The sequence below is a fragment of the Schistocerca nitens genome, chromosome 2, assembly GCF_023898315.1.
Source record: "Schistocerca nitens isolate TAMUIC-IGC-003100 chromosome 2, iqSchNite1.1, whole genome shotgun sequence".
Classification (NCBI taxonomy): Eukaryota; Metazoa; Arthropoda; class Insecta; order Orthoptera; family Acrididae; genus Schistocerca; species Schistocerca nitens.
In genome coordinates, this window is record NC_064615.1 from 1085821368 (window position 1) to 1085846367 (window position 25000).

Here is a 25000-nt window from a genome sequence, read left to right on the forward strand (position 1 = left end):
AGCTAAGTGTGACCTTCCCACAGAAATTTTAAAAACAATATTTATTAGAAATGGTGCCACAGCTAAGTATAAGCTCCCCACAAGAATATTAATGGCAAAGACAATTAAATGAAAGCTCGCTATCTGACTCAAGTACAAGTTCCCATTAAATAATGAACGCTAATCCCATGATAATGAAACTGTAATGATAATCTAAACTCAATTCAACCGAAAAAGTCGGTGTTTGCCCTGTGCGAAACGAGAATAAATTTCTTACCTTAGTGAAACTGCATGTCAAAATTCTGCTCTTATTGTTCTCTGGCACTTGCATGAAAAGCATTGGAAGTACCTTTTAAAAAAAATCTTTGTTAAAAGGAAATGGAAGGAAATTTGAATGATTGTCTCTAAAATTGGTTTTAAATCAAAATTATAATTGGCGGCGATTTTTGAAAGTTAAATTACAATGAGTGTTCGTAACATTATCTGATGAGCGCAAAGCTGCATGATTATTTATTTAAATAAAATTATACCTCATCCTGAATCTCGACCATTGCTGTGCCGACGCCCGCCGACTGCTCTCCGCTACTACTACTCACATACTCCTAGCACTACTGAGGACTGACTACTGCAGACTGACTGACTGCGAGTCGAGCGCAACTGCTCTGGTCAGAGATTCTACAATGTCTCAGCATCGCTGCCGCACAACATACGTGTTTCATAACCCTCCACTGGGGGGGCAAAAATTTGGCAGCGATGGTGAGTCATTTGGACTTGCCATCGTAACAAATTTTTCCTTTAATTAATTAACATTTACAAAATATTTAGATGTATCACATGAATTAAATGTTGTGCGCATGCACCGATTACAAAACATTACAGACAAGACAAAATATAAGTACAAAACAAATCAGGAAAAATGTATATACAAATTATTTGACAGATAACAAAGTGTACACACACTGAAAAATTCTTTAGCAGTTTCATAACAGGCAAAAAAAATCATGTTGACAAGTGTCATGAGTGCACATGCACTGCAGTGGAGAACATATCAGTAAAAGACGAAATGTATATACAAGAGTAACAAATGACATAAATCATAAAAGGTATACAGAATGAACACAAATCATATCGAAAATTGAGAAGAGTGCACAGGCACTGTAGTTCAGTTGAAAACATATTCACATAAGTGCACATGCACTGAAAACTTTTGAACATTTTTATAACAAATAAACGCAAGAGTAGAAAAAATCATCAAATCACAAAAAGTATATACAATATAGATGACAAGAGTGCACACATACTGCACTTCAGAGCAAATCGAAAAATGTCTTTAGTATTTTCACAATAAATAAACATAATGGCAAAAAATCATGTCGATAAGTGACACAAGTGTACTCGCACTAGAGTTCAACAAATCGAGAAAAAAAATGTATAGGCCATGAACATAAATGGTGTTAGTAAAAATGATTTTCACTATTAGGATAGGAAAGGAAGGATTGCATCATGGTTGTAGCACTTTAGTTTGCACATAGCTGCACTGAAAGTCCATATCTTTCCACAGAATCACAACTAAGTGATACAATCTGCAGTTCCGTTCCCAGAAGTATTTATCAGCGTATCAAGACAGTGAAACGTCGTAGTAGTATTCCATACTATCATTTGGCAGTATACCAGGTACACCAAACAGTGGGACCAGAATAACGTCTTCATCGCTTACGGTGGTGGACAGCATGACGTGTCAACACCACGCTCTTAAGAGGCGGCACACAGTGCTCCATAACAAAGTCTTGATTAGTGATTACATAAGTAGTTTCTTCGCCTACAGTGGTGGACAGCATGTCGTGTCAACACCACGCTTTTAAGAGGCGGCACACAGTGCTCCATAACAAAGTCTTGATTAGTGATTACATAAGTAGTTTCTTCGCCTACAGTGGTGGACAGCATGTCGTGTCAACACCACGCTTTTAAGAGGCGGCACACCAACGTAGAATTAGTGCAAAAACCAAATATAGTGCTCCATGATTAGGAGGATGTATAGGACAAATGGATATTACAGTAATTCAGGGTAGTTAGCTCAGAAGTTAAAGGACATTAACTAACAGACAAGCCTTAATAGGTGATTACATAAGTAGTATGCAGCATACATAGCTCAGTTATTGAACATTTCTGTACCATGAATGTAGTATTACAGAAAAATGTTCATTAATTAATTTACAGACAAGAGTGGCAATCAATGGCCATCAAGTATTGAGTATTACAAAACATCTTTCCTCATTCAAATGACATATTTACAAGTAATTATTGGCACTCAGTGGCCTATTATTAAAGACATGAAGTCAAAATTGAATACAGTAGCTAATTAATGACAATTAATACATAGTTCATTATGTGACACTAATTATTGGCATTCAGTGGCCTATTATTAAAGATATGAAGTCAAAATTGAATACAGTACCTAATTAATGACAATTAATACATAGTTCATTATGTGACACTAATTATTGGCACTCAGTGGCCTATTATTAAAGATATGAAGTCAAAATTGAATACAGTACCTAATTAATAACAATTAATACATAGTTCATTATGTGACACTAATTATTGGCACTCAGTGGCCATCAATTATTGAATTATGTCAAAAACTAGTGACATTATATGAGACTGGTAATACATTTTGTTTTTGTGCTAGCACTACATTGCTTTAGCTAATTATACGGGAAAGCAAGAAGAAGAGAAAAAAAAAAAGGAGGAAAAAATTGCTTCTAGGTTGTTCATATAATGAAAAATGTGTAACGTCATTCGTCATGAGTCAGCTGTAGCAAGGTTGTGACAAAAGGTAGTATATGTGATGACATTTATAACGATAGACACAAATGGGTAAAAAAAAATAAAATGTAAGTACTAGAACAGGTATAATAAGTAACAAGTTTAGTAAGTATCATGAAAAGCATCTCCTGGAAAAAAATACAAAATGGATTATTGAGCTGAAAGAAGAAACGCAGGCTATGCTGAAAAGTAGTGAACTTCGAATTAACAGGTAGTGAAATGTGTATAAAAAATGTGTTCCATAGCTGTCCTTTCCAAAACCTTCAGTCATCCTACTACGCAATATAACACCTGCTGTCAAAGTAAACTGCAACAAATACTTAAATAACTACATAGCATAAATACATAACTTCAACATTATCCTCATCTGTAAAGAAAAACTTCATTATTCATATCATCATAACTCCATCATTATCATCACCTGTAAACAAAAACTTCATTATTCATAGTACCATATTCTTCATCATTGTTCATTATCAGCATTCATTATCATCTGCAAAAATCATTTCATTATTCATCACACAACTATTCCTAATCCCTAGCATATTTCATCACTTAAAACTAAAATGTGTAGTTCTGTCTGACAGCTTGCATCAATCGCTTTGTATTCTGAAAGAAAAAATTAGTTAAGACTGCTATTCTGTGATGTGTATAATATATTCTGGTTAATGCTTGTTAATTCTGATCCATTTACTCGTCCTCATTAGCTTATTGCATCTTCTTTCGTTTATTCCATAGGTGAAATTCCCACTTCTGTTTAATTCATTTCCTGTACGCATCATTTATTTCTGAAATTGATGAACAAAGATTAATGTCTTGCATTTAAATCATATACCCATTAAATAGTGACTGGTTAATGGTGACTCAATTAAGCATACAACATAACATGACAGAAAACGTAATATCTCAAAGCACAGACAGTGTTTAAAGGCAAAAAGTGTACAGAGAATATCGTAATGCAGCAGCAAAAAGGAAAATGCAAAACAGTCACGATGTTGAGATATCACAAGGCAAAATGTCAAAGTCAAATGGTGTGTGTTATACCTTAACTAGTTCACAGTGCATACAAACAGAACATGAAAACAATCGTACATACATAAGAAAGACAAAATGTGACATTCGTTGTGTTCAGCTTATATGTAGTGTAGTTAATAGATGCGATAATTAAAGACTTCAATGGAGAGAGAATTTGATAAAATTAATGCGTCATTATAGAGAATTGCATAATTATTCATAAAATGCGTAAGTTCATCTGAAAAAAAATGCACGGTCTAGTGTGTAACGACAAGAAGAGCGACCTGCTAACCTTACCTTGCCGGGCACTTGCCAAGAAAAAATACGATAATCATCAGTAATTAGTAATGTCAATATAATTGCATAAGTGGTCATAAAATGTGTAAACGGCCTCATAGCATGTTACATCGTAAAGTGGTTTCATTCGATAACGGGTTTAATGTTTGACACATGATGGTTCCCCTTACTTTTCCTGGTTCTCAAAGTTTCGACGTGTACAACATTAGGGTGAGGAATGCTGCGAATCCGATATGGACCTGCGTATAGAAGTTCAAATTTACTGCACTTACCTTTTAATTTGCTGGATAAATAGTGTGTACGTACTAATATCTTCTGTCCAACGTGAAAGTCTCGGCGTCTACAAACCTGTTTTTGCTGTCTTCTCCGGCGCTCTGCGGCACGTTTGATGTTGTTCAGCGCAATGTCAATTATTTCGTGGTGTCGTAATCGACGAGATGTAGGAAATGTTACTAATTCTTTGATTTTGTTTGGTGGTTCAACGTTTTTCAGTATAACAGACGGAGGTAGCATAGTGGATTCATTTGGAATGGAATTAATTACATCTTGGAATGAGTGTATGTGTGTGTCCCAATTAACATGTCTTTTGTGGCAGTATATTCTACACAGTTTACCAATTTCTTTCATTAGTCGTTCACAAGGGTTCGAAGAGGCGTGGTACTTGGATATATAAATCGGAGAAATGTTTCTAGCTCGTAACATGTGTGTCCATATAGCAGAACGAAATTGTGATCCATTATCTGAAATTATTTTCATCACATGTCCTACATGAAATAAGAAATGCTTTACAAATGCTTTCGAAACAGTTTTAGCAGTAGCTTTGCGTAACGGAGTGAAGGTAACAAATTTTGAAGTGAGTTCAACAGCGACAAAGATGTAGCAAAAACCTCTGTTAGTTCTCGGAATTGGACCAAAAATGTCTACTGCGGCCATATGTCTTAATTTAACAGGTACAATGGGATATAATGGAGGAATGTGTGAAGTGGTGTCAGACTTAGCTTTCTGGCAAATTTTACATGACGCTAAAACTCGTCGTATACGTTTTTCCATGTTTGAAAAATAACAGTTCTGTCTCAGTATCAGAAAACATTTTCTTGCTCCATAATGTGCGTAGCTTAAATGAGTGTACCAGATTAATTTGTTAACCAGTTCGTCAGGAATGCATAATAACCAATTGTTACTGTCTGGATGAGAGCGGCGAAACAGAATGTCATTGCGTACAGTGTAGTGGTTTCTAATCGTAACATTATTCTTATCTTGCCAAAGGTGTTTAATTTCTTTCCACACATTGTCTTTGCTTTGCTCTCGTGCTATGTCCTGTAATGACGATGAAATAAAATTTTCAAATGCAACTTGTTGAATGTACATGACGCTGAAATTTGCTTTGCAGAAGTTGGTTGCTACGTCTTGCTGATTGTTGCTGAGAGAACGAGAAAGTGCGTCTGCTATTACATTTTGTGTGCCGGGAATGTGAACAATCGTAAAATTAAATTCTTGCAAATACAGCTTCCATCTGCTTAACCTGTCGTGAGTGAATTTAGCCGAAAGTAAAAATTGAATAGCTCTGTGATCTGTGTAAACGGTGGTATGTCTGCCATAAAGAAAGTGCCGAAATCTTGTGAAAGCCCATACAACACATAACGTTTCCAATTCTGTGACGGAATAATTTCGTTCAGCAGGCGACAGAATGCGACTTGCAAATGCGATGTTTTTAATTACTGTCGAGCCATCTTCTTCAATTTCCTGGAAAATGTGTACGCCTAAAGCTGTGTTGGAACTGTCGGTGGCAATGGAAAAATTTCTAGTAAGATCTGGGTGCGATAAAAGTGGAGCATTCAACAAAGCATGTTTCAGGTTCATAAATTCAGAATGTGCTTGCTTATCCCATGACCAAATAGTGTTTTTACCTGTTAATTGGCATAATCTAGGCGTGTCTAAAGCAGAGTGATGAATAAATTTACGAAAAAAGTTAATTAAGCCCAAAAAACTGCGTAATTGTTTCTTTGTTGTAGGAACAGTAATGTCACGTAGAGCTTGAAGTTTTTCTGGATCAGGCGCAATGCCTTCTGCTGAAATTACGTGTCCAAGAAATTTTATAGAAGTTTTACCAAAATGCGATTTACTGAGGTTAACTGTAAGTCCTTGTGCATGGAAAGTTTGCAATAGTCGTTCTAAAATCAGATTATGTTCAGACCAGTTAGCTTCTGCAATAAGAATGTCGTCTACGTACGTCGTAATTCTGTCTTTAAGTTCTGTCGGAAGTATTGTGTTCAAACCGCGAATAAAAGCAGCAGAAGAAATAGTTAGGCCGAACGGTAATTTACAAAATTGATAACAGTCACCAAAACAGAGAAAAGCTGTATACTTTCTGCAATTCGGATGAAGTTGTATTTGCCAAAATCCCGATTTCAAATCTAATGTGGAATAAATAGCTGTACCGTGAAATTTCTGTAGTAGTTCTTCTAATGTCTGTGGTCGATCTGTTTCATTAATAATAATGTCATTAATGTGACGTGAATCAAGTACAAGGCGAAGTGAGCCATCTTTTTTCTTAACAATATGTAGCGGGTTTATGTACGGACTAACTGCTGGTTCTATAATTCCTTGGTCCAGCATATCCTGCAATTCTTTTTTAACCTGTTCTCTGTGGATATATGGAATGGGATAATGTTTAACTTTAAATGTATCGTGCTGTTTGACTTGAAATTCATACATAAAGCCGGACATAGTACCAGGAATATTGTCGAAAACTGGAGCTTGCTGCAAAAGAATTTTGTGTAATTGCGTTCGTTCGTCGTCTGTATTTGCACTGCTTTGTTTAACCTTATCGGAAATCATCTGCATTACGTCGTAGTCAGTTTCGTCTGGAGTATTATAGTTATGTACGTACGTGTCCGTGAACAATGTGGGATTACAGTCTATGTTACGTGTTGCGGAAATAACCTCTGTGCGATTAATTGTTTCCTCTTCTGTCGATAGTGAATGCTGAAATTCCAAAGCCAATTGCACATTTTCATCCTTCAACATTAAATAAGAATTTTGAAAATCAACCACTGCATCGTGTTGTACGAGAAAATTAGTGCCTAAAATTACGTCTGTTGTCAATAAAGGAACAATCCAAAAATTTGAGTGAAAAGTATGACCTCCAATACAAAATGATAAATGTGTCTGTAATTTAACATCTACTCCTTTACTTGATACTGCTCCTTTCACTTTTGTTTTGCCTAATGGTAATGTGGGATACGTATTCTCTTTGTTACACTCGTTAAAAGTTTCCTCATTTATTACTGACATAGGTGATCCGGAATCAATTACTGCTGAAAATTTCGATGAACCTATTTTAACTTCGATGACAGGATGTGAAATAGTTTTCTGAATAACTGGTTTTTCCTGCAAAAGAGTGTCTCTGATGTCGTCAAACGTAATTACATTTTCGTGAACAACATTTTGCGTGTCGAAAGTAGTGCTTGTGTTATTTGAAGATGCGTCCTGTACAGTATCTAGTCAGATTCTATCTGACGTGTTATTATTATTAGGAGGATGTGGCATTTCTACAATTTGAACAGTTCTATTACTTCTTCCAGACGTGTTACGCTCTGGATGATACCTACTGTCGGGTTCATTCATGAGAATAGGTTCTTGTGGATAATTTTGCTGTTGGTATGACCGACTGTTGTTAGATGTACGCTGAAAATTGTGCTCATCGTTTTTACGTCTATCGTAATAGTCATTCCTATACGGTGCATTGCGATAGGAATTGAAATACTGTCTTCTTTGTACATAGTTGTTTCCTTGCTGCCGTGCGTTACTATTTGTTGGATCTTGGACTATACGTTCACGCGGCGAAACATTAAAGTTGGGTTGACCTTGTGCATTCCATTGTTGGTTAGGTATGTTAACCGGTTGACTTTCACGCTGTTGTGGTGGAAAACGTTTATTGTTACTAAAAGGTGGTTCCTGTTGCGGAAAATTTTGATTATGTTGATAATGAGAATTTTGCCTGTTATTAAAGTTCGGTCGGTTGTCATTCCTAAAACGTCTATTACTTCTACTATTGAAATTACGTGACTGACCGTAATTGCTGTACGTTTGTTGGCCTTGGTTGTTATATGAAAAATTTTTGTTTACAAAAGAATAATCAGATTGCTGCACTTCTAAAAGCTGCAGCAGATCTCTGAATGCCGAAATGTTTTCTTTTTGCTGACCCGTTAGGAGTGACACTCTTAATGACCTTGGTAGTTCAGAAATGCATAATTGTATCAGTGCAGATTCACTGTATGGTTCACTTAGGTACTGATTTTGTTGCACCATGTGCTCAAAAAATTGCGTCACACTGGGAAAATTGGAGTTTTCATAATTTGGTAAACTAATTAACTGATCTTTAATTCCGCGCTGTGTCGTCTTCGACCAGTACGCTGACAGAAAAGCATTCTGAAATTCCTCTACTGAATAACATTGTCTCGCGATCGGCCTCATACGAGTTGCCGGTTCGCCTTCCAGGAAGCTGCAAATAAATTCCAGTTTGTGCGTTACAGGCCAAGTCGGTGGAAAAGCAAAGCTAAATTGTTGGATCCAATCTAGCGGGTGAATCTGTGTTCTGTCGTTTTTAAATATTTTAAACTTTCTCACTGACAGAAAATGTTTGTAATCGAAATTATCGTCTCTGTGTGATGGAACAGGTTCATGGTTGTAAGAGAATCTGTTGAACTGTGATTGTTCGGAATCAAAGTCGGGTGCTCTTTGTAGATTACCCAAATTGCATGCGTTGCGCGAATCTGACAAATATTCGCAAAGCGGCGTCTGCTGTGATGCGTTATTAACCGAAATATTTTTCATCTGTGTTACTTCCTGCTGTAAACTTGACAGTTTTCTACGCAACGTGTTATTAGACGAATCGATTTCATTAATTGTTTGCTGTAAATTTTGAAATTCAGTTGTTTGACTAAATGAAACCGGTGAAATGTCGTCTGATTTGCTGTCATTAGTACTTTCGATAGCATCAATACGACTGGCCAATTCATCATATTTTTCAGTCAGTATTTTTGCCTGATCATCGGTTTTAGTGTCAGTGGCATTAATCTGGTTTTGCAATTTACGTGCAGTTTCGTTCAGTTTTTTAACGTCAGCTTTGACGACATCGGAATCCTGTGTTATTTCTAATTCTTCAAATCTGTCTGTCACTGTCTGAATATCTGCTGTGTGTGTATCTGTTTTTGATTTAAGATCAGAAATTTCATCACGTAACTCCGCGTTCAACTGTTTGATGGAATTAATTTCGTCGGACACTGTGGCAATATTGTTGTCTACATATGTTTTTGCCTTCGCAAACATCTTACGTTTGTCTTCCTGTCTCTGAGCAGTGATTGTTTCCATTACTTGACGTTTTACTTTATTTTGGTCATCAATAAATTTGCGGAAACGCGTATCACTGTTCTGTATGTGAAGACTAAGGCGTTCGTTAATCTGAGTGTTCTGTTGTTCGAATTTCGCGTCAATCTTTTCATCCATTGTGCGCGAAAGTTCTACCGTCATTGCTTTAAACTCGTCGCGTAATTGTGTAGCTTTTTCAGAGCATTGTTTAGCGACTCCGCTAATTTCGTCTCTGAGTGTTTCTGTTGCAGTTGTTTGCAATTCCCTTAATTCCTGAGCAACAGACTTAATTTCTTCGCTACTTTTTCGCGAACAAGCCTCGATTTCCTCGCGTAACTGTTCCTTAGTGTCATGGCACTGCGCGGCAACGGCTCTAATTTGTTCACTTAACTGTCTGGAATTGCTATCTAATTTTTCATTTAACTGTCTGGAATTGTTATCTAATTTTTCATTTAACTTGTCTTGTTTTTCGTTCTGTTGTTTGACCTGTTCACTAAGTTCTTTGTGATTTTTGTCTTGTCTTTCGTTCTGTTGTTTGTTCTCTTCAAGAATTTGCAACAATAATGCCCTAATTGGATCCGACACAAAATTAGCATTTCTATTCTCTGTGCTGTTTAATGGTCGATCTGGAATTGTCTCGCTTTCAGTAACCATTTGGTTATTCTGTACTTTACAAAAAGGTTTATCAGTCGGATGTGTACTGTCAGACATTTTTTCGGAATTAAATAAATCCGTCGTACTTTGTGTATCTTGCTCATTTTCATTAGACAAATTTGTCTGTTCGTCACGTGAATTTAGTAATCCGGTTGTGTTAAGCTGGGCAGCGCTCATTACAATAGGGCGCCCCGCGTCATCGATTGTCGTCAAATCAACATAAGACACAATCGAGTTCGTTTGTTCATCATTAAGGTCTACATCATTAGAGGTTGGAACACTCTGATTGTCAGTGAACGCAGGATTGTCATCATTGCACTGCGTGTCACTAGTACTATTGGTGAAGTTATTTAATTCACTTATTTCGTTCATAATACCTCGCGATACACTATTCACTGTCTTTCGCGGCATTTTCACAACAGTCACAATTATTCACAAAATAAATAAGCACAATGCAAAATCAACACACAAATACAACAGAGCAACGAATTGCCGATGATCTGAAGAAAGAAAGTCACAAGATTAGTAAAAGCGTTGCGCCAAATTCTAATTATATTTAAGCAATAAGAGCAGATATCTGACTGTTTTTCAAAAAATTCCCAACGAAATACGATCCTGGCAGGGTCGCCAAGTGTAACCTCCCCACGGAAAATTTAAAAATAACTATATTTATTAGTAATGGAGCCACAGCTAAGTGTGACCTTCCCACAGAAATTTTAAAAACAATATTTATTAGAAATGGTGCCACAGCTAAGTATAAGCTCCCCACAAGAATATTAATGGCAAAGACAATTAAATGAAAGCTCGCTATCTGACTCAAGTACAAGTTCCCATTAAATAATGAACGCTAATCCCATGATAATGAAACTGTAATGATAATCTAAACTCAATTCAACCGAAAAAGTCGGTGTTTGCCCTGTGCGAAACGAGAATAAATTTCTTACCTTAGTGAAACTGCATGTCAAAATTCTGCTCTTATTGTTCTCTGGCACTTGCATGAAAAGCATTGGAAGTACCTTTTAAAAAAAATCTTTGTTAAAAGGAAATGGAAGGAAATTTGAATGATTGTCTCTAAAATTGGTTTTAAATCAAAATTATAATTGGCGGCGATTTTTGAAAGTTAAATTACAATGAGTGTTCGTAACATTATCTGATGAGCGCAAAGCTGCATGATTATTTATTTAAATAAAATTATACCTCATCCTGAATCTCGACCATTGCTGTGCCGACGCCCGCCGACTGCTCTCCGCTACTACTACTCACATACTCCTAGCACTACTGAGGACTGACTACTGCAGACTGACTGACTGCGAGTCGAGCGCAACTGCTCTGGTCAGAGATTCTACAATGTCTCAGCATCGCTGCCGCACAACATACGTGTTTCAACATGGAACATTCCATTTCGAGAATCGTTAGGGAATTCAATATTCCGACAGCCACATTGTCAAGATTGTTTCGAGAATACCAAGTTTCAGGTGTTACCTCTCACCACGGACACCACAATGGCCGACGACCTCCACTGAACGACCAAGAGCAGCTGCGTTTGTGTAGGATTGTCAGTGCTAACAGACAAGCAACACAGCGCGGAATGACCACAGAAACCAATGTGGGACGTATGACGAACTCATCCGTTAGGACAGTGCGGCCAAATTTGGCGTTAATGGGCTATGGCAGCAGACAATAGACTCTAGTGCCTTAGCACGACACCGCCCACAGCGCCTCTCCTGAGCTCGTAACCATATCGGTTTGACTGTAGACTACTGGAGAACCGTAGCCTGGGAAGATGAGTCCCGATTTCAGTTGGTAAGAGCTGATGGTAGGTTTAGAGTGCGGCGAAGACCCCACGAAGCCATGGATCTAAGTTCTCAACATGGCACTGTCCCAAGCTCATGGTCGCTCCACAGTGGTGTGGGCTGTGTGTACATGGAATGGAGTTGGTCCTCTGGTCCAACTTATCATTCAGCTACTTGGATACCCTTAGCAGCCATTCATGTACTTCATGTTTCCAAACAACGGTGGAATTATTATGAATGACAATGCGTCTTCTCACTGTGGCACAGTTGTTCGCGAGTGGTTTGAAGAACATTCTGGACAATTCGAGCGAGTGATTTGGCCACCCAGCTCGCCCTACATGCACCCCAACGAAAATATATGGGACGTCATTGAGAGGCAACTACATAAAATCCTACACTTTCGCAACTGTGGAGCTGATTAGTGTTTAACGTACCGCCGACAACGAGCTAATTGGAGACGGAGAAAGAGCTCGGATTAGGAAAGGATGGGGAAGGAAATCGGCCATGCTCTTTCGAAGGAGCCATCCTGGGTTTTAGCTGAAGTGATTTAGGGAATTCACGAAAAACATAAATCAGGATGGCCCGACGTGGGTTTGAACCGTCTTCCTCCCGTATGCGAGTCCAGTGTGCTAACTACTGTGCTACCTCGCTACTTGGAGACCATTTGCGGCCATTCATCGACTTCACGTTTTCAAACAACGATGTCATGTCAGTGGACCACAATTGCGTATTTTCAAGAACATTCTGGAAAATTCGACCAAACGATTTTGCCCTCCAGATCGGCCGACATAAATCCAACGAACATTGAAGGGACATAATCGAGAAGTCAATTCGTGCACAAAACCCTACACCGGCAACATTTTCACAGTTATGGACGGTTATAGAGACAACATGGCTCAGTATTGCTGCAGGGGACTTTCAACGATTTCTTGCGTCCATGCTACATCGAGTTGTTGCACTACGCCGGGCAAAAGGAGGTCCGAGACGATATTAGGAGGTATCTCATGACTTTTTTCACCTCAGTGTATGACACACTTGCTTGTAGGCTAATAGTTTTGAAAAGAGAGTTGGGGCCGAGGTCAGAATACACTACGGCGTAGGAGACAAGTTATGCGATGTATTGCTTTGCAGTTATATATAGACGCATGGGAAAGGGCAAAGAAATATTTGCAGCCTTCACAGACCTCGAAAATTCCTTACACTGAGTGCAGTGGGAGAAGCTGGTGGATACCTCGAAGAGAAAGGGAGTAAAGTGGGAGGACACAAGACTGATTGCAAACCCGAACTTGAATCGGCCGGCAAGGATACGGGTAGGAAATGACACTTCGCAAGACAGCGACGTCGGGAGACGGGTCAGGCAGGGTTGCTGTGTCTTGTCGATCCTACTTAATATTTACACTGAAGAGCCAAAGAAACTGGTACACCTGCCTAATATCTTGTAGACCCCCCCCCCCCCCCTACCCGAGCACGCAGAAGTGCCGCCACACGATCTGGCATGCACTCGACGAATGTCTGAAGTAATGCTGGAGGAAACTGACACCAAGAATCCTGAAGGACTGTTTGTAAATCCGCAAGAGTACGAGGAAGTGGAGACGATTTCTCAACAGCAAGTTGAAGGTATCTCAGATATGCTCAATAATGTTCATGTCTGGGGAGTCTGGTGGCCAGCGGAAGTGTTTAAACACAGAAGAGTGTTCCTGGAGTCACTCGGCAGCAATTCGGGACGTTTCGGGTGTCTTAATGTCCTACTGGAGTTGTCCAAGTCCGTCGAAATGCACAATGTACAAGAATGGATGCTTACGTACGTGTCACCTGTCAGAGTCGTATCTAGACGTATCAGGGGTCCCATAGTACTACAAGTACACTCGCCCCACACCATTACAGAGCCTTCACCAGCGTGAAAAACCCCCTGTTCACATGCAGGGTCCGTAGATTCATGAGATTGTCTCCATACCCGCACACGTCCATCAGCTCGATCCAATTTGAAACGAGACTCGTCCGACCAGGTAATATGTTTCCAGTCATCAACTGTGCAATGCCGGTGTTGACGGGCCCAGACAAGGAGTAAAACTTTGTGTCGTGCAGTCATCAAGGGCAGACGAGTAGGTCTTCGGCTCCAAAAGCCCATATCGATGATATTTCGCTGAATAATTCGCACTCTGACACATGTTGATGGCCCAGCACTGAAATCACCAACAATTTGCGAAGGGTTGCGCTTCTGTCACCTTTAACGATTCCCTTCAGTCGACGTCGGTCCCTTTCTTGCAGGATCTTCTTCCGAACGCAGCGATGTCGGAGATTTGGTGTTTTACCGAATTCCTGATGTTCATAGTACATTCGACATTCGTGAAATGGTCGTACCGGAAAATCACCACTTCATCGCTACCTCGGAGATGCTGTGTCGCCGCCGGGTTGTGGCCGTGCGGTTCTAGGCGCTTCCGCCTGGAACCGCGAGACCGCTACGGTCGCCGGTTCGAATCCTGCCTCGGGCACGGATGTGTGTGGTGTCATTAGGTTGGTTAGGTTTAAGTAGTTCTGAGTTCTAGGGGACTGATGACCTCAGATGTTAAGTCCCATAGTGCTCAGAGCCATTTGAACCATTAGATGCTGTGTTCCATCGCTCTTGCTCCAACTATAATACCTCTTCAAACTCACTTAAGCCTTGATACCCTGCCATTGTAGCAGCAGTAACCGATCTAACAACTGCGCCAGACACTTGTTGTCTTTTATAGGCGTTGCCGACTGCAGCGCCGTATTCTGCCTGTTTACATAGCTCTGTATTTGAGTATGCATCCCTATAGCAGTTTCTTTGGCGCTTTAGTTGTATATGGAGAAAATAGAGAAAAATTGTTTTTAAGGGAAAAGATGCGTCAGGATTGATGGACGGGAAACAGAATGAATAAGATTCGCAAGTGACGTGGTGATTCCAGAATGAGATTTTCACTCTGCAGCGGAGTGTGCGCTGATATGAAACTTCCTGGCAGATTAAAACTGTGCGCCCGACCGAGACTCGAACTCGGGACCTTTGCCTTTCGCGGGCAAGTGCTCTACCAACTGAGCTACCGAAGCACGACTCACGCCCGGTCTCACAGCTTTGCTTCTGCCAGTATCTCGTCTCCTACCTTCCAAACTTTACAGAAGCTCTCCTGCGAACCTTGCAGAACTTTTCGACGTGGTGATTCTTGCAGAAAATGAAGGGCCTCTTATTTACATGATAAATGACCAAAATGAAAATAAATAAAAAGTAAACAAAAGCATGGTTAGAGCTTAAAGAAAAAAAACTAAGTTAGGGCCTGAAACCATGTAACAGGTGAGAGCATTCAAGTTCAAAAATGGCTCTGAGCACTATGGGACTTAACATCTGTGGTCATCAGTCCCATAGAACTTAGAACTACTTAAACCTAACTAACCTAAGGACATCACACACATCCATGCCCGAGGCAGGATTCGAACCTGTGACCGTAGTGGTCACGCGGTTCCAGAATGAGGGTCCTAGAACCGCACGGCCACACCGGCCGGCAGCATTCAAGTATTTAGAAAGTTGAATCAGGAAAGATACGCATTGTGAACAGGACATCGAAGTCAGAATGGCATCGGCGTAACAGGCATTTTAAAATCAGGAAAAAGTCTTAGCTAGTGGCTTGAACACGGAGTTAAGAAAGCGCTAGTGAAGTGCCCGACATGGAGCGCAGCCTTTTATAGAGCAGAGACATGGTAACTGAGAAAGTGAGACGAGAGGAGAACTGAAGCTTGTGAAATGTGGATATGGCGCGGAGTGGGGAGGATCAGCTGAACTGATGAGGTCAGGAATGAGGAGGAACTGAAGAGAGTTGGAGAAGACCGGAGGATGTTGCTGACAGTGGAAATGTTAAGCTAAACCGAATAGGACATAATCAGAGACGAGATTGTCTTATAGTAGTTACACTTCAAGACTTTATTTCGTAGAAGAGAGGGAAAGGCAGAAAAAATACCAGATGCTGTATGACGTCAGTAAACCTCGAGGAGGGTACCAAAGAATAAAGAGGAAAGCAGAGGACAGAGAAGATTGGAAACTAATCCTCCCGTAAGGCAGATAACCAAATGATGAATTATTGACGGATCCTGATATAATTCACAGACCTGCTACACTATTTATTTATTTAAATTACAGAGGGCAGCTAACCTTCGACCGAACACGCTGAGCTACCGTGTCGGCAATTGAGCTACCCAGGTACCGGCAGAAATAAAGCTGTCAGAGCTAGTCGTGAGTCTTTCTTGCATAGCTCAATCTGTAGAGGACTTGACAGCGAAAAACAGAGGTCTCGAGTTGGAGTCTCGGCCCGGCACATAATTTCAATCTGCCAAGAAGTTTCAAGATATAGACCAAGAGAAGCAGGAATAGCAACATGCAAAGCAAAGAACTCCACGAACTTATGCCACAACCCAATATTTCACACTTTCTGGTTCCTTTACTGATTAATTGAGCACGATAAAATAAAACCGGAAATGAAGCACGTCAACGATCGACAGGAATGCAGACCCTCAAATCGCGAACTTCGGACCGCTTTCCCCGCAGTGTGAGGGGATTCAGTCGGAACGCCGTCTGTGCCTAATGCGTAAGTCACGCATGCGCAGGAGATCGGTGGCCGGCTTTCTATAAACGGCGGCGGCCGCGGCGTGTTTGCGCTTGAAACAGCCCGCGGCTGCCCGCCATAGCGGAACGGGCCCTGACCGCTTCCTCCCCTCCACACTCCCCAGTGAGGGACTCCCTCCTCTGCTCGCCGTGTTTGGTTGCCGCGCCAGAGTCGCCGGTTACGCCAGCCTCGCCCATTAAACTGCAATTAGCGACGTCGATAGGTCTCAGCTGTTTATGCGAGTCCTGCGCAACTAGGAGGCGCCCTCACATTATATTGACATTATTAAACGCAAAACCCGCTGTCTCGTGCAACTTCCTACTCGAATAAGTACAAAAGTTGAAGAACACAATGGGCGAAAGACCTTGCATGCTCTTACTGGGACAGACAAGTGGCAAAAACATCAGTATTATTCCGTCTTCCTTGATGAGCTGGCACAGGCTAGATCACACAGATAAATCCTTTCCTTACATATCCATATTAATTTTTTTTTCTTTTCCTTTGTACACGTGGCGTTTTAAAACAAATTTAAAGGAAATACATTTCCTGCCTAGTATAACAGGGCGGTCTGAGCAAGGAATGTCATCGACAGTTCCAGTCTCTCTGTATCTCATCCATGACCTCTGGGGGACCATGACCTCAGTTGGTAGAGAACTTGCCCGCGAAAGGCAAAGGTCCCGAGTTCGAGTCTCGGTCCGGCACACAGTTTATTCTGACACGAAGTTTCATATCAGTGCACACTCCGCTACAGAGTGAAAATCTCATTCAAGTTACAGATACATGCTACACATCAAACCTAATGAAAAGTTAAGAAAATTATGTATAAAAATATACACACATAATGTGAACATGTAACAAATTATAATATTTTCTGACGGTTGTATAGGAGCGGTGGGGGCTAACAACGCTGTCTTGGGCGCCTTGCCATGGTTCGCGCTGCTGCCCCCGTCGGAGGTCCGTGTTCTCCCCCGGGCCTGGGTGTGTGTGTTCTCCTTAGCGTAAGTTCGTTTAATGTAGATTAAGTAGTGTGTAAACCTAGGGACCGATGACCTCAGTAGTTCGTTCACATAGGAAATAACCACAAATTTCCAGTTTCTATTGTATAGGGACATTCTTCACTCTAAACAACTCTGTGATACTTACTTAATAGAATTACAAAACACGATGTTATAAGAATATACATGGGTTGATATTTTTGTCTTCTTTCTACCCTTTACTTTTCGATCGCTTAAATTTTTGAAGCACTGTATCAGACATGAAATTGTAACATGAAAAATGTAAATTTTGTTACAAAAAACGTTTAAACTTGATCATAAATGGTTATAAACATTAAAGTAAATTAACTACATGTTGTACATAGGTACTATGGTGTCACATCGGGAGGAAGTTGTCTCAAATAAATAAAAGCATATTATTAAGCTGTCAACGTTCAGATTAACCATTGCTGAAATATTTACCACAAATATATTAAGGACTATTTAGCTCTAAACGAGGACAATGCTCAAGGGCCCTGCCCCTGCAAATGTGGCAATGAACCCTGTCTTCTGCGAAGATTTCAAAGATCGTACAATATTGTATCCTGTCTATCACTGAATGTTCTCTGAAAAAGCTATATCCTGAAACAGGTTTCATACACTATGTGATCAAAAGTGTCCGGACACCTGGCTCAAAATGACTTACAAGTTTGTGGCGCCCTCCATCGGTAATGCTGGAATTCAGTATGGCGTTTGCCGGCCCTTAGCCTTGATAGCAGCTTCCACTCTCGCAGGCGTACGTTGAATCAGGTGCTGGAAGGTTTCTTGGGGAATGGCAGCCCGTTCTTCACGGAGTGCTGCAATGAGGAGAGGTATCGATGTCTGTCGGTGAAGCCTGTCACGAAGTCGGCGTTCCAAAACATCCCAAAGCTGTTTTGTAGGATTCGGGTCAGGATTCTGTGCAGGCGTCCATTACAGGGATGTTGTTGTGGGTAACCACTCCGCTACAGCCCGTGCGTTATGAACAGTTGCTCGATCGCACTGAAAGATGCAATCGCCATCCCCGAAATGCTCTTCAACAGTGGGAAGCAAGAAGGTGCTTAGAACATCAATGCAGGCCTGTGCTGTGATAGTACCAAGCAAAACAACAAGCGGTGGAAGCCCCCTCCATGAAAAATACGACCACACCATAACACCACCGCCTCCGAATTTTACTGATGGCACTACACACGTTGGCAGATGACGTTCACCGGTCAATCGCCATACCCACACCCTGCCATCGGATCGCCACATTGTGTACCGTGATTCGTCACTCCACTCAAAGTTTTTCCACTGTTCAATTGTCCATTGTTTACGGTCCTTACACGAAGCGAGGCGTCGTTTGGCATTTACCGGCGTGACGTGTGGCTTATGAGCCGATGCTCGACCATGAAATCCATGTCTGTCCACCTCCCGCCTAACTACCATAGTACTTGCAATGGATCCTGACGCAGTTTGGAATTCCTGTCTGATGGTCCGGATAGATATCTGCCTATTACACATTACGACCCTCTTCAACTGTCTGTGGTCTCTGCCAGTCAACAGACGAGGTCGGCCTGTACGCTTTTGTGCTGTACGTGTCCCTTCACGTTTCCACTTCACTATCACATCGGAACCTAGGGATGTTCAGGAGTGTGGAAATCTCGCGTATGACACAAATGACACCCAACCACCTGACCACGTTTGAAGTCCGTGAGTTGCGCGGAGCGACCCATTCTTCTCTCTCACGATGTCTAATGGCTACTGAGGTCGCTGATATGGAGTACCGGGCAGTAGGTGACAGCACAATGCACCTAACATGACAAACGTTTGTTTTATGGAGGTGTCAGGGTACTTTTGATCAGATAGTGTAGCTACCTGTTTCTTTTCCCATAAAGGTTTACGTCTATTTCCTCATGCACTTCTTTGAAATAAACTTCACTTATTAAATTTTTAAAAACCGTAAAAATTTAAATTTTTATCCAGTAGAGCATAAAAATGTTTTGTCTGATACAACCAGAACGCAACACTGTCATAATTTAACATTCCCTTTGGAGCTATGGAGCACACATTGTGACAGTCTACATTACAGGGAATAATATCAATTGTATCTAAAGATACAAGGGACGTTCAATAAGCAATGCAACGATTTATTTTCTGACTGTAGGTCGGTTTTATTTAGGATTCCAATACACCACATTAGTCCCCACACTTTTGGCTGCAAAACGGTGTTTTTTAACGAGCTCTCTGCTTGGAACGCATCTCCTTTACGAACTTCATGAAACCATAGGGGCTGAAGCTGAAATATTCCACGATTTCCCCCAACAAATTCAGCTTTTTTCCAACTGAAACTGGCCAAGAAAAAGAAGAAAAAGTGTTGCATTAGTTATCGAATGCCCCTCGTAAATGTGGTATTACTTACTTGCAAACAGAATACAGCAGTGCAAACTTAAATTCGTGCACTGAAAAACTCGATGTTTTTGGATTGAAAATTACATGATCGCTCTTGCTTTTCTATATTTTATACTTCAGTGGCGCATTGGGTCCTTCCGTTAGTGCTAGAATTTAATAACAGTTCATGTTAGACATAATAAGCTGTCTCATACTGGACGATCTTCCCCTACGGAGTACGCACAAACGCCTGCTACTCCTGTGTGGCCATTCCTCGTTCGCCAATAACTCAGAAGCAACGACCCAGCGTAAAATTGCACTCTCAGTGATTCGCAATGCAGCTGCGGTCTACGACGTACATTCTTCACGGTGCTTGACGATGAAATTCATTCAGCGGTTGGGCGCTCTAGCGGGTACATACAGAAGAAGGGAGGCAAATAATTCACGACCGGCTCCCAGGTCGGCCACTCACTGCAAGAAGGGCGCAAAAACTCGTCTCAGACAGACGACAGGCGCAAAGCCTGCTGAATGGGACTCGCTGTACAGTAGAATGGGGACGAGAGCAGTCTGTTTCTTGCCGTGTAGTGGATACACCAGTAACACCTTGTCGCAGTATTGTAATGACACTTATTTTATTGATAATGGAATGCGATGTCTCGTTTGGAGTGTTCTCTTTACTGTGTTTCAAAGACTGTAACTGAGTCAGTTATTTTCATATTTACCAGCAAAAAGCTGCTATAAAACTTAATATTTGTGCAGCTAGATGCGACTATTTCGTCTTCATCTATTACACTTAAAGTTAAGTTGAATCGTCTCTGTATGCTGGATGATGATGTGCCATAAACCAAGTGTAATTGTTTCCACAATCTAAAAAAATACGTACTTAACATATTCTGAAATTACAAACCATGGTATATTCCATTTATGATTTAACTTCGTCAGGTGATGACAAAAGAGTCAGGAAGGGTTGCAGCAAAATAAAGTTTTATAGCAGTTCTTTGATGATACAACTAAAAAGGTGGTCTGTCAAAGATGTAGAGAACATCTTAAAGGAGATTTTATGAGCCATTAATGTTTTCCTATCATTGTACATAATAACACTCAAACCCTGACAACTTACGGATTCCAGTCTTTGAGCTCAACATATTCCTTAAAGACATGAACGTCTGAAACAGGCTCTCAAATATTGTTTGTTGAATGATTTGTCTTGAGTGCCAGCTGGAATCATGATACATGAATTCTGGTATTAGAATGAGTGACCAACATTCCACTTACCGTAGCTATTATACTTTGTCATCCACGCCCCCTGTGACGACAGATGAACTCAGACATTCCATAAAAATTACAAGTATCCGCCCTACTTACGTTTTCAAAAGTCATTTCCTTTCTAACCCTTTACCGTTGGTATCATAAGAGCCAGTTTCAGGAAAATAGACAATCTATATTTCTGAAAACGTGTTCCGTATTCCGCCGACCGCTGTCCTAATACCGCCTATCAGGCAAGTTTAAAAACATCTGTTACTGGAGTTCGCGACATGCCAATTATAAAATCAACGTTTCTCCAGTGCTATGTGATGTAAACTGATTTAAAGAGCAATACAGAGATGCTTCTATAATTTAATCGAACACAATTTAAAAATAACCTTACGGACTTTTTTTCAGGTTCAGTGTTTACGATTGATGGTGAAAATTAAAATCGTCTTTTGTTCAATGAACCCTTAGATGGTAGTTCCTTAAAGACCTTGAGGAATATTACATGACAAAGATGGAGTCTTCCTTAAAACTAAGTGCAACAGCTTTTGAACAGCACTGTATTTGCTTTAGAAAACGTATGGCGAAGAGTGTTATTAGTAGACAGATGGAAAGTCACTGATTCATGTTGTTCTGAGTAAGGCCCAGAACATACCTTCTCATATCAGTTTAGTTATTAACAAAGTCTTGTCTCTAAATCTACAGTCACTACTTGCTTCCTCCCGAGCTCCTTTCTTTCTATTGCAGTTATTTTGTTTCGCCCTTCCTCATTTTTTCTTATGTAGTCTCGAATAATTAGTTGATCTTCGTACTGTCTCTACTCAACTTTAAGTCTTCTCATTTCTTTATTTCGAACGAGGAAAACGTTTGAAGAACTTAAGCGCATTCAGGTATATGATCCCCGACACTAACGTATTGTTTATAGGGAACATTTGGACCATGTCAGTGGGCAATATTATGCACACAGTTCAGTTCGAGCATTCATTTAAATGACTGAAGTTAAAATAGGGCTTTTTGCGAAATACTATTTCACACCTCTTCAAATGGTATCAGCAGCAATAATAGTCGCATTCACCTAGTCTTTCCCCAGCAGGAACGGAGGCATATATATGAACAAGATTAGAAAATTTCCATCGCTGCCTTATTTATCACAGGGAGCGAGATGCTACAACCGTATGTAGTGGCACCCCCAAAACTATACGTCGAACTACAAGGTGGCTTTCGTATGGCATTCAGAACAGATGTCGGCGATACCATGTTCAGTGGCGATATTTAGAACAATCCTCTTAAAATACAGTAATTACTCCATATGTTCAGAGCACAGTGTGTGAGTAAATCTTATGATAAGCGAAGTTTTATAACAAAGCAACTGATTAATTCAAATCTCAGGAAGGACTCACAGCCTTCCGTTACGATAAAATGTAACGTTATGCGATGCATTTTGAGCTCTGAAAATCCTTCTTTAAGTGCTTAGTATTATTATGTTGCCACGGTACATATTAGTTCACACTGTTCGTATTACCCACATACGAGTTAATTTTATGATGCAATGTGACTAAAATAAGCATTTGCACAAAAATTGTGTACTAGTTATACTGTCAATGCATTTTAAATGGACAAACTAATTTCAACAGACACATTTTTTTCTGTAATTTCAAAAATTCCTTTCAAGAAATGTTCAAACCCGAACTACTACAGCCATCTAAAGCACAAAAATCTGCAGGAAACTGTAATCTTAACCAAACCCAGGTCTTAGAATAGAGAAAAATGTAATGTTATTGTGTACAGATATTCCTTAGAATGTTCGTATTTTTGAAGTATACATAAGTATTCAAAATCTTAACATGTGTAAGCAAGAAAATGTAGTTTTAAACATTAATCATGTATGCTTCAAGCTCGTGCAAGTGATACCAGAAGCTACAAGTAATTTTGTACAAGTGATACGTTTGTCATAATTTTATCACATCAAACAACTATCGTAGTTCCAGTAGGAAGTCTCGTGTATCAAGAGAGACGACATAATTATATTAAGTGCATCGTGATTTTTTAATGAAAGGTATGTGACTAAAGATGATTATTTTATAAATGTAAGTCGGTTATGGCTCCCACATTGACAATAATGGATAAAATTCAGTACACCGTTGAGTCACTTTTAGCAAGCGACGACATGGTGCATAGTCTATTGACATATTTTACACCGTTGGACAGTGTGCTGTGTGCACACAACTAGAGTTTTTATACACAATGACAAAAATATTTGTGGATTAATTATCACATCCTACGATAGAGATGATTTACCGCAACCGGTAAGGTGAATATTTTTTTAGTAACTACGTGAACGTGCCATAACAATATGTAAAATCAGCTGAGTTCTGAGGCAACAAGGGATCACAAATTTAGCATTGGAGGTCAGCGTGGAGGGTAAAAATCGTAGAGGGAGACCAAGAGATGAATACACTAAGCAGATTCAGAAGGATGTAGGTTGCAGTAAGTACTGGGAGATGAAGAAGCTTGGACAGGACAGGGTAGCGTGGAGAGCTTTATCAAACCAGTCTCAGGACTGAACATCTCAACAACAACAAAATCAGCTCCGTTAAAACGCTGTTCGAAACGATCATCTCGACAGTGCGATGTACGGCTACTTGCTATAGTGTATCACAGAATATGCATTCCATATAAAGAGCGTAATCCCCTTCCAGCTTGCTTTTCCTACTCTACTTCACCTTCTATTCACGTTTTTGCTTCTTTCTTCTGTCCACATTGCTCTTCACTTTTCATTTCTTTTCGAGTATTAGGTTTCGAAATTTCTTATTTTATTTAGAGAGATTTTATATCAGTGTTGCAGTTACAGACCTATTCTGGCTTGCGTAATCCAAGCTATTGTACAGTCAGGAATATTTGTTGCGTTCTAGAAATCATACTTTTTGTATATACTGTGGTGCTCGTCCACAGATCGCAGTGCCACAGGAAGCTGACAACGCGAATAGATCTCACACACATGAGCGAGGACCACTCGCTGCAATCCGTTACCATCAATGGGAGACACTCCTCCTATTCTGTCGAGAAGTTCCTTGAAAAATTAAGCGATTCCTACGTTATATTGTTGGTTGCGTTTACTTAAACTTATGGCTTGTCTTTTTTTTCGGGTTCATAAACATTTAACTTTATCTGTTATTACTTTTATGTTGTAATTTCATGCACTGACACTTCCATGACCTTGGGGATTGGCTCCTCAATCTGGTCCTGCGGAACTAGACGTGTACAATAAAAAAATAAAAAAAGACCCACCCTCCATCTCAGTATACCAGCGCGCTCACTCTGAGGTCAATATAGTGACGAGCACGCAAGAGCCTATCCCAGTTCGTGACAACAGCTACAGAAGTCAGCATCATCGTGTAGGACAGTGACAGTAAAAGTTTCCGATGAACTGTAATTTGTAAATGTTGCATTTTGTACTACAAGAGAACAATGTTTTAACCCGTGCATCAAATTATGCTTTCATAGTCAATGACTGGTGTACGTTACAAGCAGTCCTGTGGCAAACAACTGTGTTCAAGTTACGTAAATCTTTTATTCAATTATGAAATAAAGTGCACTAATATTTCATGTGTTATAACGTGATGAGCCCTCTCGCAGAGCGATCAAAGAAACCACAGTTACGGCTGGACGATTGCAGTTTCGTCTGGTCACAATATATATAGTAGTATGGGCAGATAGGAACCAGTGTTAACCAAGAAACGTGCGAAGATTTATTAACAAACTGCTCACAGACTTACCTTCCTGAACTTCCATTAAACTACTATTCGAGTGTAATTACTAT

General features: G+C 40.2%; 1 non-coding gene across 1 annotated transcript; it reads right to left on the reverse strand.

Annotated features, from left to right (window-relative positions):
• Window positions 1-14927: 14927 nt before the first annotated feature.
• Trnas-cga (transfer RNA serine (anticodon CGA)) lies at window positions 14928-15002 on the reverse strand. Its single transcript has one exon. It is a non-coding gene; the product is annotated as a tRNA-Ser (tRNA).
• Between the last annotated feature and the right edge of the window lie 9998 nt (window positions 15003-25000).